General features: G+C 43.0%; 1 protein-coding gene across 1 annotated transcript in view; it reads left to right on the top strand.

Annotated features, from left to right (window-relative positions):
- The window catches only part of LOC102973958 (FERM domain-containing protein 3), a 272,509-nt gene that overhangs the window by 20,803 nt on the left and 243,110 nt on the right, over positions 1-8,596 (top strand). The gene's annotated exons all lie outside the window — the stretch shown is intronic.

The following is an 8,596-nucleotide window of genomic DNA, read 5'->3' as shown; positions in this document are numbered from 1 at the left end:
GGCTCAGAAAAAAAGGGAGAAAAAACAGAAAGAAAGAAAGAGAGAGAGAGAGAGAGAGAGAGAGAAAGAGAAAGAAAGAAAAAAGTAGGATAAAATAAAATAAAGTTATTAAAATAAAAAATAATTATTAAGAAGAAAAATTTTTTAAAGTAAAAAAAAAATAAAAACAACAAAAAAAACCCGGGACGGTCAGAACCCTAGGATAAATGGTCAAAGCAAAGCTATACAGACAAAGTCTCACACAGAAGCATACACATACACACTCACAAAAAGAGAAAAAGGGGAAAAAAATAATATAACTTGCTCCCAAAGTCCACCTCCTCAATTTGGGATGATTCGTTGTCTATTCAGGTATTCCACAGATGCAGGGTACATCAAGTTGATTGTGGAGCTTTAATCCGCTGCTTCTGAGGCTACTGGGAGAGATTTCCCTTTCTCTTCTTTGTTCGCACAGCTCCAGGGGTTCATCTTTGGATTTGGCCCCGCCTCTGCGTGTAGGTCGCCTGAGGGCGTCTGCTCTTCCGCTCAGACAGGATGGGGTTAAAGGAGCAGCTGATTTGGGGGCTCTGGCTCACTCAGGCTGGGAGGGTGGGGAGGGAGGGGTACGGATGCGGCACGAGCCTGCGGCGGCAGAGGCCAGCGTGACGTTGCACCAGCCTGAGGAACGCCGTGTGTTCTCCTGGGGAAGTTGTCCCTGGATCCCAGGACCCTGGCAGTGGCGGGCTGCACAGGCTCTCGGGAGGGGCGGTGTGGAGAGTGACCTGTGCTCGCACACAGGCTTCTTGGTGGCGGCAGCAGCAGCCTTAGTGTCTCATGCCCGTCTCTGGTGTCCGCCCTGATAGCCGCGGCTCACGCCTGTCTCTGGAACTCCTTTAAGTGGCGCTCTTAATTCCCCCTCCTCGCGCCCCAGGAAACAAAGAGGGAAGAAAAAGTCTCTTGCCTCTTCGGCAGGTCCAGACTTTTCCCGGACTGCCTCCTGGCTAGCCGTGGTGCACTAACCCCTTCATGCTGTGTTCACGCCACCAGCCCCAGTCCTCTCCCTGGGATCCGACCTCCAAAGCCTGAGCCTCAGCTCCCAGTCCCCGCCCGTCCCGGCGGGTGAGCAGACAAGCCTCTCGGGCTGGTGAGTGCTGGTCGGCACTGATCCTCTGCGGGAATCTCTCCGCTTTTCCCTCCGCACCCCTGTTACTTTGCTCTCCTCAGCGGCTCCGAAGCTTCCCCCCTCTGCCACCCGCAGTCTCTGCCCGCGAAGGGGCTTCTAGTGTGTGGAAACCTTTCCTCCTTCACGGCTCCCTCCCACTGGTGCAGGTCCCGTCCCTATTCTTTTGTCTCTGTTTTTTCTTTTTTCTTTTGCCCTACCCAGGTACGTGGGGAGTTTCTTGCCTTTTGAGAGGTCTGAGGTGTTCTGCCAGCGTTCAGTAGGTGTTCTGTAGGAGCTGTTCCACATGTAGATGTATTTCTTATGTGTTTGTGGGGAGGAAGGTGATCTCTGCATCTTACCCTTCCGCCATCTTGAAGCTCCTCCAATTGATTTTTTAAAAATTAATTAATTTTTTAATTTATGGCTGTGTTGGGTCTTCGTTTCTGTGTGAAGGCTTTCTCCAGTTGTGGCAACCGGGGGATACTCTTTATCGTGGTGCGCGGGCCTCTCACTATCTTGGCCTCTCTTGTTGCGGAGCACAGGCTCCAGACGCGCAGGCTCAGTCATTGTGGCTCACGAGCCCAGTTGTTCTGCAGCATGTGGGATCCTCCCAGACCATGGCTCGAACCCGTGTTCCCTGCATTGGCAGGCAGATTCTCAACCACTGCGCCACGAGGGAAGCCCCCCTCCAATTGATTTTTGATTGTTGATCCTGTCTTGCATACCTGGGATGAATCCCACTTGATTGGGTCATCTAATGATTTAGACAAAGGAAATTAATTCGTAAAACTTGTCCTTTTTGATAAATAAACAGCACCTCTCAAATCAGTTATTTTCCCTCCATCATTTATTTTGGAGATAATATCTTTTCTCTTTATTAATTACTATAGAGCACATAATAAAAGTTCAAATAATGCAAAAAATTTTTAAATGAAAAATAAATGCTCCTCCAACACCAGACCCTAGATGCACTCCTCAGAGGCCACCACTCTCCACAGATTTTTTTTGGTGCATCCTTCCAGAATTTACTTCCAGAATTTTCTGTTTCCTTTCAGAAAAAAATAATGACCTCCTTTTATTATGGACTAATAACAGCCCTACTGAGGTGTAGTTTTTATGGGCCAAGTGACCTGGAGAGTTGTTTTATAGGGCTAGCTTGGCTGACACTTCTAGAACTAGAGGTAAGATGCATTGGGTTTTTGTCTCAGGCTCTGAATGCCTCCAGAAATGTTGGGGTCCACTTGATGTTTCTCTCGGCTCCTTTATTCTCGTTGGTGGGCTTGTATTTGTGCTGGATGACTGATAGGCACATCCTATTTTGGGGGGAGTGTCCTCACTGCTTCTTTCATTATGTCATTTTATATTCCCCCTGTAGCGTGACTGGAATAAATGAAGAATGCTTCCATGCTCTTCCCCTTCTCTGCTCACCTCTGTGTCTTGCAGACTTAGGATGTCTTCAAAGAGGACCTTTCCTCCCAAAGACCTTGTTTAAAATTCCACTCCCTCAGTGACGTGTGAAGAACCGTCAGAGATGCTGAAAGACGTTTGATGTGTGAGATTCCTTCCAGGGAATAGTGACTTACTTAGATCCCAGAGGACCCTAGTCAGTGAGGGGCAAGAAGAAAGGGGGCCTGGCCTCAGGGCAAAGGAGAACAGAAAGGGAAGCCACAGGCATTTGCTCAGGTAGTGTGTGAGCGTGCCTTGCAGTGAGGGTTTTAGGTGCCTGTACAACCATGGTAGTCCCTGTGCACATTTTTGCAGGAGGGCTTAGAAAGATTTTCCAATCACAGTTGATCAACCAGTAAGCATTTATTAAACCAACAAAATTTTAATGCCCCCATCACATACACTATCTGAATCTTCTCGCCGAAGTGACACTCCAAATCACATTGCTCCTTGTCACTTTTTTCATAGCATTTATGGCTATTTATTAACTTCTTCAGTCCTTAGGGTACCTGCTTTCTATCTGTCTTCCCCACTAGACTGGCAGCTCCGTGAGGGCAGGGATGCTGCTGCATCCCAGTGTCTAGTGCCTGGGACACTGTAAGTGCTTAATACAAATATCGATTAGCTGAAATAATACATAACGAATAAACTTTACCAAATAGTAATAACAGTAGTGAGGGATCACCACCATTTGTGGAGCAGTAACTATGTGCCAGCTCCTGTGCTAGCCACCTTTCATCTCATTTAATCCTCAGAAGCAGCTCTATGAAGTGAGAATTAATATCCCTATTTTATAGGTTAGGAAAATGGGCCAAGAAATGTATCCTGTCCCAGGACATACAGCCAGTAAGCAGTGGGCTGAGATGTGAACCTTGGTCTGTCCAAGACCATGCAGTTCAAGGTATGAGGTGTAATCCCTAAGGATGTTAACCGTGAGTAGTCACTGCAGAAACGGGCCCAAAGGAGCAGGTTGCCACCTTCCAGGTGAGTGTCGGGTGGCTGGTGGCAGGCCAGGCATCTGCTCTTCAGGAATTGAAATGGAGACACCCAGACAGTCGTCAGCACCGTGCTGCAGGGTGGGTTTATCCCTGATGCGAGTTCCTGGTAGATATTTTGAGCAGTTGTGAATTATTTAGGTACCGAGGCAGAAACACTTCCTGGCATTGAATCCTAACTGAAAATTGCACATGAAATTAAAGTCAAGAGGTTCAGCAGTTATTTTTTTATTTTTTCTGTTAATGAATGAGGAAAACAACACCCTTTCAGCCATCAGCTTTATGTTTCACCTTCTTGTTTCTCTTCCCTGGATCTCCAAGTGACTCCTCAGTGCTTTGTGAGTCTTTTTTTTTTTTTTTTTTTTATATCATATCTTGAAAAATACCTGAGAGCCGTTTTCACCGTTCTGAGTGCCCAGAGAGTGCTGAGTTTCATCCTTTCTCCCACAAGAAGAGCTTCAGCAGAGAAAAATGAGGCCTAATGAGCCCCCTCATCATGGCAGACTCCCTCCTTCTCTGGGTCCTCTCCGAGCCTCGCTGCTTTCCCTCCTTCTGGGCTGTTGTGCTAATTGGGGATCAACTGAGCTATTATTGTGAATTTATACAACACATTATGTGTTGTAAAATGCCTCATATTCAGTTTATCAGTCATTTCTTAAGTAAGTCACTAACTAGCGAAGGAGGAGAATTCAGAAGGATCTAGGCCCAACTCTCAGGCTTATCCTAGTGGGTTAACCTGGTGAGGGCAAAACTTGTAAGAGGGACCAAGTGCATGTTCTTAATGAGGGTCGGTGCTGGTCAGTCCCTGAGAGGGATCCCCCCACATTTCCATGTCTTTTTGTTTTTGGCTGCACTGCGTGGCTTGCGGGATCTTAGTTCCCTGATGAGGGATTGGACCTGGGCCCCAGCAGTGAAAGCACCAAGTCCTAACCACTGGACCGCCAGGGACTTCCCCCCCCATGTCGTTTTTTTTTTTTAAAGTTTTATTGAGATATAATACACATATCATACAATTCACCCATTTAAAGTGTATAATTCAGTGGGTTTTAGTATATTCACAGGGTTGTACAACCATCACCACAGTCAACTTTAGAGCATTCCATCACTCCCCAAAGAAACACCAGACTGCTTAGTCATCACTCCACCCAACCCCTGCATTTCCCCCAGCAGCCACTAATCTACTTTCTGTCTCTATAGATTTGCCTATTCTGGACATTTCATATACATGGAATCATAAGATATGTGGTCTTTTTGACTGATGTCTTTCAATTAACATAATGTTTTCTGGGTTCATTCATGTTGTATCAGTACTTCATTTATACTTGTATCAGGATGTATCAGTAACTTTATTTCTTTTCACTGTCAAATACTATTCCATTGTATGGCTATACCACAGTTTGTTTATCCATTCATTTTTTTTTTGTTTTTTTTTGTTTTTTTTTTTGTTTTTTTTTTTGTTTTTTTTTTTGTGGTATGCGGGCCTTCCTCTGTTGTGGCCTCTCCCGTTGCGGAGCACAGGCTCCGGACGCGCAGGCTCAGCGGCCATGGCTCACGGGCCCAGCCGCTCCGCGGCACGCGGGATCCTCCCAGACCGGGGCGCAAACCCGGCTCCCCTGCATCGGCAGGCGGACGCGCAACCACTGCGCCACCAGGGAGGCCCCTATCCATTCATTTTTTGACGGACATTTGAGTTGTGTCTACTTTTTGGCTATTATCGATAATGCTGCTGTGAACATTTATGTACAGGTTTTTGTGTGGACATACATTTTCATTTACCTAGGAGTAGAATTGCTGGTGCATGTGGTAATTCTATGTTTAAGCTTTGAGGAACTGGCAGACTGTTATCCACAGTGGCTCAACTATTTTACATTCCTGCCAGCAGTATATGAGTGTTCCATTTTCTCCACATTCTCACGAATAACACTGTTATTATTTGACTTTTTGACTACAGCCATCTTAGTAGGTGTGAAGTAAAGTGGATTTGCACTGTGGCTTGGGTTTGTATTTCCCTGGTGGTTTCCACTGTATCTTGACAATAAAATTTTTTTATATAATATCTATTTATTTTTGGTGAGAATGCAAGTTCTACTCTTGGCAAATTTCAATCATATAATACAGTGTAATTGACTATAATCACTGTGTTTTACATTACATTCTCAGACCTTATTCATCTTATTTACCAGTCTTAACCCTTTATCAACGTCTCCCTATTTTCCCCAGTCCCTGGCAACTACCTTTTTACTCTCTATTTCTTTGAGTTTGACTGTTTTTTTTTCCTGATTCCACATATAAGTGATACCATGCAGTTTTTGTCTTTCTCTGTCTGGCTTGTTTCACTTAGCAAAGTGTTCTCAAATTTTATTCATGTTGTTGCAAATGGCAGGATTTCATTCTTTCTCATGGCTGAATAATATTCCATTGTTATGTATATAAATTTATCCTTTGATGAACACTTATGTTGTTTCCATATCTTGGCTATTGTGAATAATGCTGCAGTAAACATGGGAGTGCAGTTATCTCTTCATTATCCTGCTTTCATGTCCTTTGGATATATACCCAGAAGTAGGATTGCTGGGTCATATGGTGGTTGTATTTAAAAACTTTTTTTTATCGAAGTACAGTTGATTTACAAAATTGTGTTAGTTTCAGATGTACAGCAAAGTGATTCAGTTACACATATTTTTTTTTTCAGATTCTTTTCCTTTATAGGTTATTGGAAGATACTGAATATAGTTCCCTGTGCTATACAGTAAATCCTTGTTGTTTGTCTCTTTTATATACAGTGGTATGTATCTGTTAATCCCCAAATTCTAATTTATCCCTCCCCCCACCCCTTTCCCCTTTGGTAACCTTAAGTTTTTTTTCTATGTCTCTGAATCTGTTTCTGTTTTGTAAATAAGTTCATTTGTATTATTTTTTTTTAGATTCCACATATAAGTGATATCATATAATATTTGTCTTTAAATCCTTGTTGCTTATCTATTTTATGTATAGTAATGTGTATCTGTTAACCCATATTCCTAATTTCCCCTCCCCTCTTCCTTTTCCCTTTGGTCACCATAAATTTGTTTTCTATGTCTGTGAGTCTGTTTCTGTTTTGTATATAGATTCATTTGTATTATTTTTTAGATTCCACATAAAAGTGATATCACATAGTATTTGTCTTTCTCTGTCTAACTTCACTTAGTGTGATAATCTCTAGGTCCATCCATGTTGCTGCAAATGGCAATATTTCATTCTTTTTTATGGCTGAGTAATATTCCGCCCTCCTAAACCAATCATCTGTTGATGGGAATTTGGGTTGTTTCCATGTCTTGACAATAAAGCTTTTACTTAGGCGGCTGGATGTTCTGCTGGGGGTTAATATTGGAACAGACGAGGAGAGTGTCTGTCTCTGGAACCCTCCTCTCCTCAGGCAACCTCACGTCCCTCACCGTTGAGCCTTTTCTGTCTGTGGGACTGGGGGAGGGGGTAGGCCAAGTCTGAACCACTGCCCAGGCCTTCACTCTGTTAGCCACCTTCAGAGTTGGCCTTCTGCTTTACTGGCCATTCTTAATTATCTCATGAACCACAAAAAAACATGAAGATTTAAAACAGTTTGCTTTTAAAATTCAGTTACAGATGTTGTCCTGTCATAACTGCAAGCTGAGTTATGAAAGTTTCTAAGGTCACAAGTGTTTTTATGAAGACACTATACGTCAAGCCCACAGCACAGAAGAGTCTGTGTTTTCCAGCTTTCCTATGTCCTCAAAAATGAATGGATAAGCAGAGTCCAAATCCTTGGAAATATGTTTTTTTTGAAAAATTAAATTCCTTATCTTGAGAGAGTTATAGATTTATATGCAGTTGTAAGAAGTAATACCAAGAGATCCCATCCTTGGGCTGTTTACCTGTGGGAGAAAATAAAGATTTACTGAAGGCCTGGAAAATAACTCTGGAAGCATGCCAGGAATTCCAACTATTTCTGCTGCCATCAGCTCCCTGCTTTCCCCAGGATGAGGACCATATGACTCAACAATCAAATAAGCTGCTCCCCAGGAGGAGTGGTTACTTATTGACAGCAGCTATTCAGTGTTGCGAATTATTTTGGCTTAAGGTGGACAAACCTAATAACAGTACCCCCTTCTCTTCCTTCTCATTCTTGTTCTTAAGGGTCAGTCAGTTGCTAATATTGAATTTTTCCTGCCATGGCTGCGGCTGCTGCCCCTAATCCTTTGAACTTTTAAAAGACATTAAGCCTGCCAAAGGTCTCATTTTAACTTAGACCTACCCACACTGGGAAAGAATCCTCTGAGGCAAAGAATGTAAGTAAGCTAATGATTATAAAATTGGTCAGTGTAGTACCTGGCATATCATTTGAGTTTGGTTCTTTCGCTGATTCTACACATATTTATAGAACTATAACTCTGTGTTAGGCATTGTTTGAGATGCTAGGGATACAATTAGAGAAAAAAAACACGTAGAAATTTCTGCCCTCATCTAGCTTACATTCTCCTGAGGAGAGACCAAAAAAATTACAACAGAAAACAAAACTAAAAAGTAAAATAATGGATGAAAAGTAGGGAGTGGGGGCAAAGTGGGGAGGGGGAGGGAGTGGGGATGGATTCCATTAAAAAAACCCTTTTAATATTGTGCTGTACATTACATCCCCAGGACTTATTTATCTTATAACTGGAAGTTTGTACCTTTTGACCCCCCTTCACCCATTTCACACCACTGCCCCTCCCACCCCTCACTCCTGGCAACCACTGATCTGTTCTCTCTATCTGTGAGTTCAGTTTTTTACTTTTTGTTTTTTAGATAACTCATATAAGTGAAGTCCTACAGTATTTGTCTTTTTCTGTCTGACTTATTTCACTCAGAATAATACCCTCTAAGTCCATCCATGTTGTTGCAAATGGCAAAATTTCATTCTTTTTTATGGCTGTGTGTATGTGTGTGTATCACATCTTCTCTATCCGTTTATCTGTTGATGGACACTTAGGTTGCTTCCATATCTTGGCAATTGTAAATA

The sequence above is a fragment of the Physeter macrocephalus genome, chromosome 9, assembly GCF_002837175.3.
Source record: "Physeter macrocephalus isolate SW-GA chromosome 9, ASM283717v5, whole genome shotgun sequence".
Classification (NCBI taxonomy): Eukaryota; Metazoa; Chordata; class Mammalia; order Artiodactyla; family Physeteridae; genus Physeter; species Physeter macrocephalus.
Note: the sequence above shows the minus strand (reverse complement) of the source record. Positions and strands in the feature narration are given on the sequence as shown.